This window comes from Biomphalaria glabrata, chromosome 4, assembly GCF_947242115.1.
Source record: "Biomphalaria glabrata chromosome 4, xgBioGlab47.1, whole genome shotgun sequence".
Lineage (NCBI taxonomy): Eukaryota > Metazoa > Mollusca > Gastropoda > Planorbidae > Biomphalaria > Biomphalaria glabrata.
The window spans coordinates 19,246,447-19,262,277 of NC_074714.1; the positions used below are offsets into that span (position 1 = coordinate 19,246,447).

Genomic DNA, 15,831 nt, shown 5'->3' on the forward strand with positions numbered 1-15,831 from the left:
ACACTAGTTACAGATCTGGACTAATAATATCATCAACGATATGAGGTGTGAGAGTGCTAACTTCTTTTGTCATCATCATATTCTAGATCTAGATCTATTTAATTATTATTATATTATTCAATAACTCATTATCAATATCATATATTGTGATATAATATTCCTGTCATTGTGTCAATGTGTCATCCATTGATTGACCATTCCAAATCCAATGATTGAATGAAATTGAATGACAATTTTACATTCATGACAATGAAATTATGATTGGGCACTTAATTGAATTGAACAACGTTACATTTACATTATATAAAGCAGTGCAGATTTATATTCTTAAAGTAATTAAATAGATTAACAAGGATGAGACTTGAAATACTGATCTAGATTTCTAGAGCCAAGCTTGATAAAATGTTTCTTCAGAATACTAGCGTTTAGTGAACAGAACTCAGGACTTTCACGTGATTTTTTATTAAACTTTCGACATGGAAGAGCATACCTCTTGTGTTTATTTTAGTATATGCATTATTTCAATTTCGCAATATTATCTGTAAATACATTTACATTTAGCTAGATATTTATTTAGCTTTTAAAAGTATATGCCTGCCCATGTCTCTTATTGATAATATAAAAAATATCATTTTAAACACATTTAAAACCATTTGTTAAGTGCCAACGAAGTTTTAGATCTACTTGCTTTTTATTAATTATAATAAAGATGAGAGAGAATAAAAAACCAATTAATAATTGGGATATTGTCTAGTAACACTTGTAAACAATGAAAACTTTTTGGAATCTCAATCTGGGACCGTCACCCTGGGATCTACATAGTAACATATAGACTCTATATAGATCTAATATAGATATAGAATAGTTTATCATCTACTAGATCTTTATTATAGACTCTAATACTCCTTCTTCCCTAGTCTAGTGAAGTGCTATGTCGGCTATGAGTATGAGTAGTATGAGAACATGGAATGTGTTGCTTGAGCTAGCGGCGGCTAGCCAGGAAAACTAGATCTAGATCTAGTCACGACTAGAACTAGATCTAGTGACTAGTGACTTGGCAGAATTTAAGTCAGACTCATTGACATTCAACAATTGTCAATGATTGTCATTGGTCGATTGACTATTGGTTAATATGCATGACTGAATGCATGACGTGTAGGACGTAATCATCTTCTTTTTTGAAGTAATGTCTGTATAATACACTGTATTAGATAGATCGGTTACCAATAGACCTATAACTAGACTATTCTACTCTGTCTCTACTAGTACTAGTTCTAGAATCTAAGGTAATTCACTAATTGAAGTAATTGGTATGACTTTGTAACTTAGTTAAGCTTAGTAATACTAGAGCTGTAGAGACTAAACTCTAGATCTAATAGTAGATCTAATAAAATGTTTTGTAAAATGTTTTACATGTTTCGGATGTTCCTTCAGAGTTGAAGATAATTACTTCCTAGTCCAAACTCCCGCAGGACGACGGGGGATGGGAGCGGGCAGGGTTTGAACCCTCGACCATCAATAAATGTGAACGACAGTCCAGCGCGCAAACCGCACGACCAGGCAGCCATCCTATAATATCAGGGGCGGACTGGGTATCAAAATCGTCCGGGCATTACCATATAATTTATAAACTGGCATGTCATATCATGGGCGATTTTTTCGGTGTGTGGGGGGTTTGATTCTTTTTACCTCATGTTGATGTGTGTGTGTGTATGTAATTAATCTTCATTACATTCTAACCTTTCATTCTTTCAAACATTTTTTCTACCCTAGAATACTCTCTTCCTTTAATTAGTGGAAAGACAATACTCACAGCCAATGACTGTTAGGAAGTCTGGGGGAGCTCTGTAAGCTCCCCCAGCGGGGTCCTGATCCAAGCATTATTTCCATTTTTTTAAGCTTTAAAAAAAGCATTTTCTGAGGTATCTAAAGTGCAATTAGCCTGCTACTCATCTGCTAAAAAAAAATAAAAATAAAAATAAATCTGCCATTCACTGCATTTAATTAATGGAGTCCAGCGACTGGTAGAAAATGGTAAAAAAAAAATTTTTAGCACGCTCATGAAATTTGGTGACTGTAGTTTTCTTAAGTTGGCTGCACTGGAGCACTAAGTAAAGTTTCTCTTTCAGACAATGTGGTCTGAGGCAAGTAATGGTTTGAACCCTGCCCCCACTCCAGGCTAGGCCCATTATTATAGATGCAAAAGTTTGAAAACGCATCGAAAAAACTGGATGCATGCTTGCGTAGGATTACATAATGTATTTTATTTATACATGTATGTAGTCTGAAAATATGTAAGTCACAGCTGGGGCAGCGTAGTCACGGGAAATACTGCTTCCTCATTAATCTTCAGACTCGAAGACAAGCATTATTATTATTTATTCTCAAAACTATAAACAATACAATAGCTGCTTTAATGAGTTTGAAACTTTTTGGTATTATTATTGTATTAAAAATAAAATAGTTACGTCCTACTCATTTCATGTGTCAATCTAGTCATGCATGTTGATCTGTGCTAAGTTATTGATTTTCTGGCTGACTCAGGCAACCCATTCCATTAAAAGATAAGAGAATGCAGAGCGGTTAGAGAGGCACTTACTTAATGTGAAAAGCTCTTGCTTCGTCCTAGTACATTCTCAAAAACGCGAATTGTATATGAATTTATCATGAGGCATTGTTTAAAACATAAATATAAATTCCCTTTCATTAAATATCAGATTTGACAGTGCTATATAAATTATTATAATTATTTTAAGAATTTCCTTCATCAATGACTTCATACTAAGCATAAGTTAGCCTTTAATTATAAAAGTAAAAAAAATTTATTTAGATCTATAATCTAGATTTGTTTTGTTTTTTTAAATTAAATAATTTTTTTTGTAAGCCTTAAGTGTAGTACTTTTAGATCTATGTTATTAAAAATGAACAAAAAGAAAACTTACTTTTTATTTACAAATGCAGAAAGTAGAACTCTGTACCCATATTGCGCTGTGAATATAAGTTGTGTGGTTTGCTATTTCAGGGCTGTGTGTGTGTTAAAGTTAATTTCTATCAAATATTGATATCATTGTTGTCCCTATTTTGTTTTTCTGTGTTATATCAATGTTTTCTAACTTAACCTCAATCATTCCTCTTTTTTGTAAACTGTCAATGGAACCATCAAAAGACGGGGGAGGGAAGGAGCAAAAACAAATGAGAGTGCCATCGAACGTCCATGCCAACCAGCAAAATTATTAGGCCTAACACAACTTCAAAGACATCAAAGCAGTGTTGAAGTCCATGCCGCTCGTGCATAGCAAAAAAGTATGGTCTAACGTTTTGCAAATGATAATACGTACAGTGTATATAGTGTAATTTGATACGGCCCACAGGGCATTTGCCCGTTTGCCCCTATAGCTATTTCGAGTCTGAGTAATACTATACCTATAATAGATTGTTATAGTAATTAGATCTATATTTTTTTAAACTATTTTTACGGGCTATGCCTTATAGTCTAATCTAGTTATAAATGCCTAAATTGTTGCACAGCATATACTGATTACTTTTTTAGACTCGAGTTTTATTTCTATTTTGGAACCTCATATGCTAAGCTAACACCTGTTCAGTGAGGAAGAATTACTGTATTTGTCCAGATACTGATGTCTTTGTCTTCTGTTGTAGGCTCTGTTTTGCTTTATATTTACAGTTTGGAGCAGTTCGGTTAGCCCAAAACCAGCATGAGTAATTGAATTAAACAATAATATTCTTCAACTATTCTTTTGTTTCCATGCTATAGTTTTACGAAACAATGTTACAAATAATTTGTCCTTTTTTTTAGGAAATTAATGTTATGGGCTATTGCTGAAGCTAATATTATGTTAATCTGTTGGCATAATTGGCTGTGGACAGTGTGGGCCCACTTAGCTGCAGTTACTCTTTGTGACCATGATAAAATGCTTTTACCAACTATAATGACACCTATAAAATGTAGGCTACATGTATGCCAATTAGTATTCAAGATGCACATTTTCCTGATCATTTCATTACACTGTAACTATTTATCTTGTTAAATAATGTCTATGTTCGGCAGAGCTTTTTCAGTAATTATGGATTACTTGTTATCTTTTACTTTCATAAACTACATCATGAGTCTTTTAATTACATTTATTATTTTAAGAAAACAAAATGAGTTATAAACTAATTTTAATATTTTTTGCTGCTGAGCTGTGAGCTCTTTTGCAGACTGTGCCAAGAAAAAATAGTTTTGCTATTCTCATCAGTTGTTCAGCTGTTGTGGTAGTAGGGTCTTCATAAAGGGAGTTAGGAAGGGGCATTCAGAGAGTTTAATGCTTCATAAGGGTGGATGCAGTGTTTGGCTTGGTCATTTCTTTGTACATAGTTTTGCCTGTGTTTCCTGATGCCCATTGGTTGAGCCACTCCTCTTTGTGATGGTTGACTAAGATTGATCTTAGGGTGAGGTAGTTAACAGGTCTATCTGGTTGTTCCATAGATGATCCCGCATTTGATAACTTATCAGCCTTTTAATTTCCCATGATGCCAATGTGTCCATGGATCCACTCTAATGTGATAATGATATTTCATTTTGACATCATCTGATGGATTATCACACTTAGCTTCCTCTAGGCATCTCTGTTCTGGGCAAGTCTCTTCAACTGTCCCCACATCTTGCACATCTGCTTGGCATCTGCTTCCAAATCGCAGCAATAATGATAATGCTAGGGCTGAATATGACATCCATATCACGCCTGAAGTCAAGCACTTTATCACAAGGAAACCATGCCCTCCTCCCCCCCCCCCCCCGAACAATGAAAGGAAGTAATTCATTTTCCTTGTAGACAGTTGTAAAATGTACCACATGCTTTGTTTCCATTCCTTTTATACTGTTTCACTTTGACCTTTGCAATGTTTACCAAAATGTTTAAAGAATGCCATAACTTTCTATGTTGCAGTCAGTAGCAGGTGTCAGAGAAAACAATCCATGACTTTGTTGGAGCACCTTTTTTAGTGGGCACTGGTGCACTGGGTGTGCTATTGTTTGCTTCTGTAATTGTTTTGTATATATAGGCTATAGGGCCCTAGTTTTATTTCAATTTTCAACCTTGTTGATTATAGGAACTTGTACTTTATAGATTGACCTGCATTGTTGCATAAAAACATCTTAATACTTCTTTACCAGATATTGAATATCATCTAACTTGAGTTTGAAATAGTATAGTAGTTAACGAAGTTAATTTGTTTCTATTTCAGAAAGATTTGTGCAGACTCCATCCTGTAAGTCAGTTCATGAACAGATTGATATACACAAAATGTCAGGAGGCAGGATTGGCAAAGTGGCATTAATCTTTTCTATGTCCAGGTAGCAAAATCTGTTATATATGTCATACTTTAAAAACAGAATTTGCATATCTTTTCAATATGAATTCGTCATTAAAGGAAAACTCAGATGGTTTTGACAATTTTAAAATAATATGTGTTGGTATAATATGTGTTTGGATTTACAGATAATGAAAATATTATTTTTTCAATTTTTATTTGCAATAATAACTTAGTAATGAATGTTTTTTCCGTCAAAAGTTTCCTGCGCATCCAAAATGGTCAGACTTTCACCGGGTTTCTATGTGACGTCACAAATGTGTTTTAATCTATTGACTTTCTGTATAACGGAAAACCATACAGTAAAGTTTTCATTCTTGTAAAAGAAATATATCTTCATCTATACAATTAGATCTAGAACTTGTAAGCAAAGAAAAAAATGCATGTTAAAAGTAGATTTACTACATGTAGTCTAGACCATCCTTACAGTGACCAGTTTGTTAGAATCAGACACATGATCTATTTACTTTTAGGGACAGAAAGAGGCTTAGATGAAATATAACTTTTTTCCACGAGTTGGTTATCCTAATGCTTTTAGATCTATCTATAGGGGCCTATCTATATATATAACTGTACCATAGCTCTGTACTAGGCCGTCACTAAGCCTAACAGCCTAACTGCTACTGTAAGAATGAAGCGATATATGATTGTTTAAAACTAGTTTCCCTTTCAGTATTGTTGAGGCAAGTGCCTAAGTTTGCCTAAGCTGAAAACAAAATCTCAAAGAACCCTGTATTTTTTTGAGATGTCTAAAATTTACTGAATAATTTATTAATTATAAATGTTTATAAGCATTTAAATAAAAAATGGTAAAATGTTCACTATAACAACTTTTTACGCAGAATTTAAATATATCAATAACTCATATTTGAAAAACCATTTGTGTTTCCCTTTAAGCAACTAACATTTTCTTGCATTTAAACCTGGTGTCTACAGCATACACTTAATCTTAGTAAAAAAGAAATTAGTTCAAACAAAGAAGAGAATTGCTATTAATTTTAATTTCATTTTAAAATGTAATCAAGTTTTACTTATACTGATAGGAGATATGAGAACCTTAAAAATGATGGCTGTAACACACAGTGGTAGAGATTTTTTAAAATTAAGGTATCTCTTTCAGTCCTAGCAATCTACAAGGCAGATGATGTAAAGGTCATCTGTTTCTATGTTTGACATTTAACGGGTTTCATGTGACCAATGAACAACTGCTTTTACTTTCCCAGTTTGGAAGCCTAGTGCTTTACCACTCAGCTTGTTATTTTAAAAATAATAAGATAGCGAAACAAATATTGTAGGCAAGAAATGTATCAACTGTCTGTGAACAATTTGTAATCTTATGCCCTGTAAATTATTTATCAGTCTTTATAAGGTAGACTTTTACTATAGCTCTGACTGTTTGAAAAGTTATTTTGAATTTTTTAGTAATGACATGTCAGATAAACATTAATTAATAATCTAAAAATAAAAATAATAAATAAATAAAAGACATACACACACTTATAGCAAAAAGAAATTATTCTATCAAAAAAGAAAATTGAATGAAATATGGGCAAAACTAATACCACCTCAACATCTGACATAATGGGCAGTATATATGGTTAGGGGTTCACAGTTTAGAGTAATACCTGGGAGACCTGTTGAAATGGAGATCAGTGGTGGGTACATGTGCATGTGCGTATGAGGTTTTGGTGTGGTGCGTGTGGGGGTTTATGTGTGGTGCATGTGGGGGTTAGGTATAGTGCATCTGGGGGTTAGGTGTGGTGCATGTGGGGGTTAGGTGTGGTGCATGTGGGGGTAGGGTGTGGTGCGTACATTTTTTTATGTAAGAAATTTTAAAAACTTTAATATTAACTTGCAATAAAAAGCATTATAAAATTTTAAAACAATAATTTGCCTTTTCTTGTAGAGGTTAAATAACATAGAGGAAAATGGTACTACCAAAAGTAAACATTTCACTGTGATATTGTGAATAAGTTTGAAAGTATTTATTTCAGACAATGTTCCTACATGAAGTCATGTAAAGTACATGGATGAAGATGTGCATAGAGAACTGAACAGGGCATTGGGACATTGGAATTAAGGTGGTTTTAAGTTATTAGTTTAAGTTATTGTATTTTATGTCAGTCTTGTTTTGTAATTGTTGTTTGTAGATGTGTCCAAAGTAACCTTGTAAGTTTTGTTTGTAATGTCTGACATACTGTTGTTCATCTTGTTTGTGCTTGTTTGACAGTCATTGAAGTAGTTGTTTTTTACTGGCGTTAATGTAGTTCTGTTATGTATTTAGCTATTTAGTATCAATCTCTAAGACAGTAATTCTAATTCTTTGAGTTTGAAAGTATTTTTTTTCTTCCTTTAATCGAGTATTTATTTGAGAAGGTCTTCTCATTTAAAGTCTATCTAGTTTGGAATGTGAAACAAGTTAGTTTCTTAGTTATCTTTTATTTTTAATTTTAAAAAGTAATCTATATCAATATTTGTTTAAGTTCTATTAAATATTTTTTTATTAAAGAATAATAAGTCTTTTCAAATAAATGTGAAAATAACTTTGAGGAAATATTCATGGCCTTTCAAACTCAATTATCACTAAGATGTTAGGGTGAATGTGAAGATGGTTTTAAATAACTGGAACTTTGCAAATAGTCTTATTTATTTATTTCTGTATTTTTGAATGTCTTTGACTATACATATGCTTGGTCAACTTACAGCATGTTAACCTGACAATACATATTAACTGTGACATACTGCCTGTGACCAGTCAATACTTTTCCACTATTACTTACTGCATGTGACCAGTCAATACATTTCCTCTATTACTTACTGCATGCTTACCTTACTATACACTCACATAGCAACTGATTGTGTTTTGTATTGTTCAAATATATAGAAAAATAATTTTAATTCTTTGAGATTTCCAGAAGAATAATTAGTCTCTTCTGATACAGATCAAACAAACATGGAGGAAATGTATTTCCAGAACTAAACATGCCTCCTTGCCATTGTGATTGAGGTGAAGTTTAAGTCATTAGACTTTTATTGAATGACAAAATAAAAACATTGCAACATTCTGCATGTTGACTTGACAATACAATTATTTTTTGACTCATTCTACCTGGCAATATACATGTGTAGGGACTTGTTGCATATGGACCTGATTTCTACAACATTTAAGGAGACAGACTGTATATTGACATGGGGTGTAAGGTAGTTGAAAAGGTTATTTGTCAGCAAAATTCTACTTTAGAATAGCCAAAAGCCTGAAGTTCCCATCTACCTAGCTCATCTATGGCTCCTCGTGCCACACCCTGGCAACAGTCTTGGTTGATTGGCTGAATACATGAGTGAAAACAGTTTCTTAACAAAAGGATTTGTAAAGTAAATTTTATATTGATAATTTATGTATTTGTTTTTTTTAACAGATATTTTTGTTTAATGCTGTTTTAAGTTATTGGACCTTTGTTTATTGTCTTTTATGTCAGTCTTATTTTGTTATATGACAAATTACAAACAAGACAGACTGTATATTGACATGGGTTGTATTTTAGTTAATAGGTTGAATTGACAACCATATTCTTTAGACTTGTCAGAAGCTTAAAAGGTGATTTGACAACTATATTCTATTGAATATTCAAATGCCTAAAATTCTTATCTACCTAGCTCTTTGTGACACACCCTGGGCAACAGTCTTAGCTGACTGACTGAATACATGAGTGAAAGCAGTTATTTACTTAATGTTCTGATTAATACATAATGTCCTAATAATTGTTTTTCAAAGTAAATTTTGTATTGATAATGTATGTATTTGTTTTATTGCTGAAATTTAAAAAAAAAACGTATTATAAGAACTGAAATTTAAGGATACTGTATTTGACTTGTAGACTGCTGTAAATTTTGATCTTTCTTCTGTTTAAAAAAAAACTGAGCCTGACTATCATGGTAAACTTAAATGATTGTTAGTTTATCACTTATTGAGTTATATGTATTTATGTAAAAAAAAATTGCTTATTTTAAAATAGATGGTTCCTTGTAAATATAAAAAACAATAGTACCCCTTTCAGACCTTGTTATCTATGAAGGTAAATGATGTAAAGCTCATTTGTTTCTTTTGCTAAAAATTAAGGAGGGTGTCATGGGGCCAACACAATTACCAACTGCTTTTACTTCAATAGTTTATGTCAGGTACCCATTAGAGTTGGGTTGACTCAGGGGTCTCCTAAAAATCTTAAGTTCAAAATCTGTTAAATATGCCTTCTTTTATTTTTCTACAGAAATTCAAATTATATGAAAAAAAAATTGTTTGTTAATAACACATTTAGTGAAAAAAATGTTGACCTGATTCATTGAGGCTAAGCTTATTCTAATACAGTCAGACGCTGGATACCATAAAAACTCATTTGAAGGTGAAACAGCTAAGCTCTTTTCAGTCTGCCAGCAATCTTCCCAATAAAGTTTTATAAAGAATAAATGAAATGCATTCTACTAACTGACTGAAACAATGAACTCTTTCCATTTCGTCATAAAATTTCATTTAAATTATTTGGTTTTCCTCAGGCCACAATGACAACAAAAGAACAAAAAAAAATGTGACTCCTGGCCACTCTACATGTTTGTTTGGAAACTGTAGACAAAGTGTCAGTTGATCTCAAATTTATTAAATTGATAAAATAATCCATAAGTTGTTTGGCATTTAATTATATTGCATATGTAAATAATTAAAGAAGTTGTATAAAAAGACATACACTAATATTTTGGTACAAACACAAAACGAAATTGAAAGATTTTATTCAACATGTCACTCTTTACTAAGCAAGAAATGTGTATCTATTTAGGATTTTTAAAATAAACTGATCTCTCAAATATTAATAAATAGTTGTAAATTATATTTAAAATGTATACATTGTATTTGATGCATAATAAAAAACTGTATTACATCATTGCATATCTATAAATTTATAGTTTAAAAAGTACTTTCTTAAAGTGGGTTTTACTGGCCTCGGAAGACCAATGTATTAATTAAAGAACAACAGCAAACCAAGTTACATAACAACCGAACTGTAAATAAGTGATCAACCATCGTTGAACAATAACAATATTTGATACTAAATGCAAACATTTTATATTTAAATAATATTCAAAATATGTACAAATCATGTGACAATAAGTTAATGCATTATTTATAGTACAAATGAACACACCACACACACGCACACTCAGTTCCGGCCACACGGCCAGGTACCTCCAAATACGGAGATGCAAATCTCAAACTAATCACGTGGTCAATCACGGCTCCAAAAGGCGAGCTCAAAACCACACCCTGTGACAGAGAAAACAGCGCAATACAATCCTCCCAAGTAGACACAAATCTCCGCCATAGGACGGTCCCAAGCCCAGCTGAAAATGGAGGAGGTAGCAACCCTACCCTGTAGAAAAATCACTAGCTACAGAAACACCAATCAGCGAATCAACAGACGTCACGGACCTCGGAGAGGATTGACCTCCAACTGGAAGGTTTATGAGGCACGTCGATGAAAGCCAGAGGCATCTGGAAGCCGACAGGCTGAAGAACATCATTTCTACAGGACCACCACCACCATCGGTACATTGAACGTCCGGACCATGTATGAGATTGGGAAAACAGCTCAAGTGGCAGCTGAGAAGAAAGGTGAAACCTCACCTTCTTAGGAACCAGTAAGTCAAGATGGAATGGTTCCGAACAGAAAATACTGACTGCGGGTGAGCTAGTTCTATACTCAGGACATGAGCAAGAGTCTACACACACCCAGGGAGTAGCCCTGATGCTGTCCAAGCAGGCTCAGAGAGCACTTTTCGGATGGGAAGCACAAGGACCACGGATAATAACAGCCTCATTCCACACAGTGCAGAAGAAGATTAACTTAGACATTGTCCAATGCTACGCCCCAACAAACGACAGTGAAGAGGAGAAGGACAATTTCTACTACAGGCTGACTACCATCCTACATAACAGACATAAAAAGAACATCCTCATCATAATGGGCGACTTCAATGCTAAGGTTGGCAATGACTACAGAGGATATAAAGAGATCAGGGGAAAACATGGACTAGGTGAGATGAATGGAAATGGAGAGAGATTTGCAGATATGTGTGCCACAAGCAACTTAGTGATTGGTGGAACTGTCTTCCCATACAAAGAATATACAAAGCAACGTTGATATCACCAGACCTCTCAACAGAGAACCAAATAGACCATATCACCAGACTTCTCAACAGAGAACCAAATAGACCATATCACCAGACCTCTCAACAGAGAACCAAATAGACCATGTCACCAGACCTATTAAAAGAGAACCAAATAAACCATGTCACAAGACCTATCAACAGAGAACCAAATAGACCATGTCACCAGACCTATCAAAAGAGAACCAATAGACCATGTCACCAGACCTATCAACAGAGAACCAAATAGACCATATCTCCTCACCTATCAACAGAGAACCAAATAGACCATGTCTGTAATGTGAAGAAGTTCCGTCGATCTCTTCAGGATGTATTTGTAAGACGCGGAGCAGATGTTGCTTTAGATCAAAGGTGGGCAAATTACGGTCCGCGGGCCACACGTGTTTTATGCGGCCCGCCGACATCTAAAGAAATCAGGTGTGCCCACACATTACACATATAAAAATGCAAATAAATTTACATAAATATTTGTAAATATGTATATATCTAGAAACAATGAAACGTTTGATTCTTATCACTTATTATGAAGAGGCTAAATAAACATTGTCTTTAAACGTCATTCTAAAAAGTTTAAAGTAAACGAAGATTATTCTTAATGGCAATATTTCGAAACATTCAGTCAAAGAGAAACACAAGCCAGTATTTATTCAATTATATGAAAAACTGTGTAGAAAGAGTTGGGTCGGCTTGTACAAGATGTTAAGTGAAACAACTAATGGATCTTTGACCTTGAAAAACAGGATTTTAATAAAATAAAGCATTGAATATCAAATATATTGTTGGGATTGATATCTCAATGATCTTATTGGCACAGGGCTAGCCTTAGACATAGACAAACTACTTAGGACCCCCAAATGGTGAGGGCCTTGCACTACATTCTTCCCGAGAATGGGTGGATATTTAGGGAAGAAATTGCGAAACTTGTCATCAATGTTATTGTTGAAGTACAATAGGTTTTTAATAAATTGAATAATTTTACTTTTTTTCGCTGTTTTTTTTTTAATTATTTTATTTGAGGCCAAGTAATTTACTTTGCCAAGGGCCTCCAATTATCTGCCGGCCATGACTGGCAGTTCCGAGAAGTATTTGAAGATTTGGAAAAAAAACTTTCCGATGTTCGGTTACACAGTAGTATCCGCTGGCTTAGAAGAATATGGAATCTAAAGGAAGAAATAGTTAGGTTCATAGATGGACATTGATTGTGACTTTGTTACTAATATTTCTAATGAAGAGTTGAAGACAGACTTCATGTTTATCATTGGAGAAATTGAAATGTTTTGTTTGCAAATGAAATGTATGTGCATCTTAAATCTTTTCAAACAAAATTATTCCATTTCTCGAGCCAGCAAGTGAAACCAGGTTTTATCATTTTCCTTAACTGAAAGCTGAAAACTATTTCTAGTGAAATGATTGAAGGTACAAGACTTATTTGGATTACTTGATTGTGGAATTTGAAAGCAAATTTTAAGGCGTCAAGAACTTGGAACTAGTTTTCACTACCATCTGCTCATCATTTAATGCAGAAGCTGATTCAGCTCTAGAAAACATACCTCCAAGCAAATTATGACTAAAAGAGAAATTCCAGTGAGTTCTTCCACGGAAGTTTCATGAGTGCCAGAAGCTGTATTCCACACTTAAGAAAACTTTGCTGCGAAGCTTTCACATTATTCGGAACAAATTCATCTGTGAACATGCTTTATTTCGTTTGTTTCAAAATTATCAAGTGTTAGAACAGGTCGATGCTCACTGGCTGTAATTTGACAGCAGTCGCAAGAACAAAACAACTAGTAAGCTAGTTCTACAGTTTCGGAACATTATGCACGGATGTAAACAGTTAAATGCTTCACATTGAGTACTAGTGTACATTTGTGGTCAAATATTATGATTGTGACAAAATTTGAAAAATTATTCGTAAAATTAGTTCAAGAAATTGTTAACTCTTGTTGTAATTCCTCAACTGGGAGTTAAAAAAAATAATTTTTAATGCGGCCCTGGGTAGAAAAAGGTTGCCCACCCCTGCTTTAGATCATCATCTTCTGGTCGCCCAAGTAAATATGAAGCTGAAGAAGACTAGGACAAGTGGGCCCAGCAAATATCAACTCTGCAATACTATTGCGCTGAAAGACTGCACAAAAACAGGAAGAGTTCAATGTCACCCTATCTAACAAGTTCCACTCCTAGAAGAGCTACTAGAATAGGAGACAGTAGAACAGACGTGGCAGAAAGTGAAATAAACAGTAACCTCCATATGCCAAGAAGTATTGTGTCCCAAGTCATACACCCACAAAGAGTGGATTTCATCAGAAACTCTTCAAAAGATCAAGAAAAGAAGAGAGAAGAAAGCAAGCGTGAACAACAGTAAAACAAGAGCAGCTAAAGGAAAAGCATAAAAAGAATATGCTGAAATAGATAACAATTAGGAAGATATTCGAAACGCAATCAAGCAATTGAAGAATTGCTGTTTTAAGATGCTGTAGATCTCCGTGACTAACACCTACCCCCACACGCAAACCTGCATATGTACAACAAATATACAACACCTACACACCCACACACGCACACCTGCATATATACAACACATGCACCACACCTAATCACCCATACGCACACCTCCATATGTACAACACATGCACCACACCTAACCCCCCACATGCACACCTGCATATGTACAACTCAAAACCCCCAATTGTCTTGTCTACGCTCAAATAATTTTAGTGTGTAATTTGCTTTTTTTTACATGTGTGGGAAAAGGTCATCTCCCTTACTGTGTTTGTTACTGTTAATGGTGAATAGTTGTAAAAATGGTGTATTTTTATGAAAAAAAATTGCTTGCATAGTTGATTTTAAAAACTAAAGTTTTCGCTTTCAGAAAAGAAAAAAAAATTAGCCTTTGCATCTTTGAAAGGTCTAAAATATAATAAGGAGGGATTTTCAATATCTTTTCTAGTTTACGAGATCTAAACGGAACGGACAGACCACACAAAATTAATAACGTCTATTCTCTTTGAGAGCGGAGGAGGCCGGTAGCCTACTTGATGTTTTCACGTAGCCGTTTTGGCGCAATCGTTTCGGCGCAGTTGTTTTGGTGTGAGACGTTTTGGTGCGAGCAGTTTTGGCGAAGCTGACGTTTTGGCGCGAGATATAATTTGACGATAATTTAATAACCGCGTAGATTTTATAATAAATTAATTAATTAATTAAGAATTAAATACATTTAGTAAAATCACTAGATTTAGAAAGCTTTCAGGAAAGAAGACTTAAAAGTAAAGTAGCACTTATACATAAAACACTGAGCCATAATCTTCAAATACAAAAACAACATTTAATAAAATACTCAGAAAAACACAAAGATAAAGGCACATTTCTCGTTCCATATGCTAGGACAAATTTGTACAAATGCTCCTTCTCCATAGCGCTATTATATATAGAGCATGGAATGGGTTGCCTGAGCTAGCCATGTTAACCAGTGACTTGTTTAATATGCATGACTAAGTGCATGACGCGTAGGACGTAATCATTTTCTTTTTTTTTTTTTTTTTTTTTTTTTTTTTTTTTTTTTTTTTTTTTTGAAGTAACGTCTGTATTATAAAAGATAATTTCTCCGCTCTGTTTTAAAATAATGATTGATCCCAATTTATATGCCATTTTCAACACCTTCTTGCAAAATGAGCTGGACGAAAATGAACCTCAAATTAACCTTGCTTTAAAATCTCATAACTAGATTAAAAAGAAAAAAAAATGTTTTCTATGTAAGTTTAGCGCAGATAGATAACATAAAATAGGCCTCTTATTCTTGTCAAATAAGAAAGAAATTAAAACATTTTTTTTTCAAAAGACTAGGCCCTATTTATAGACTTTATACATGTGGAGGGGGTTTTAAACTCAAAATCCCTTGGCTACGCTCATACAATTCGTTTTATGGAAGAGGTGTTTCAGTATTTGGGTAAAGGGCAGACATTAGAATCAAACTGACTTTTTTTATAAAACAATGTAAATGACATGGCCGTCTTATTTGTAATGCAATTTTTTTTTTATGAATACATGTCACATATTTAAAGGCAGCTCGGGAGACCAATTATATATATATAACTTTTTTATCTTATATAATACAGACGTTACTGCAAAAAAAGAAGATGATTACGTCCTACGCGTCATGCATTTAGTCATGCATATTTACCAATGACTTAAATTCTGCCAAGTCACTGGTTTTCCTGGCTAGCTCAGGCAACCCATTCCATGCTCTAA

The 15,831-nt window shown here is 33.9% G+C and overlaps 1 long non-coding RNA gene across 3 annotated transcripts; it reads left to right on the plus strand.

The window, feature by feature from the left end:
• The first annotated feature begins 741 nt into the window (after positions 1–741).
• On the plus strand, positions 742–10,195 carry LOC129925657 (uncharacterized). Of its 3 annotated transcripts, XR_008777352.1 has the most exons (6): positions 750–821; positions 3,167–3,303; positions 5,248–5,356; positions 7,368–7,454; positions 8,316–8,380; positions 9,922–10,195. It is a non-coding gene; the product is annotated as an uncharacterized LOC129925657 (long non-coding RNA). The 3 variants fall into 3 exon arrangements; XR_008777353.1 differs by lacking the exon at positions 3,167–3,303 and having other exon boundaries at positions 742–821; positions 9,922–10,194; XR_008777354.1 differs by lacking the exon at positions 8,316–8,380.
• The last annotated feature ends 5,636 nt before the right edge of the window (positions 10,196–15,831 follow it).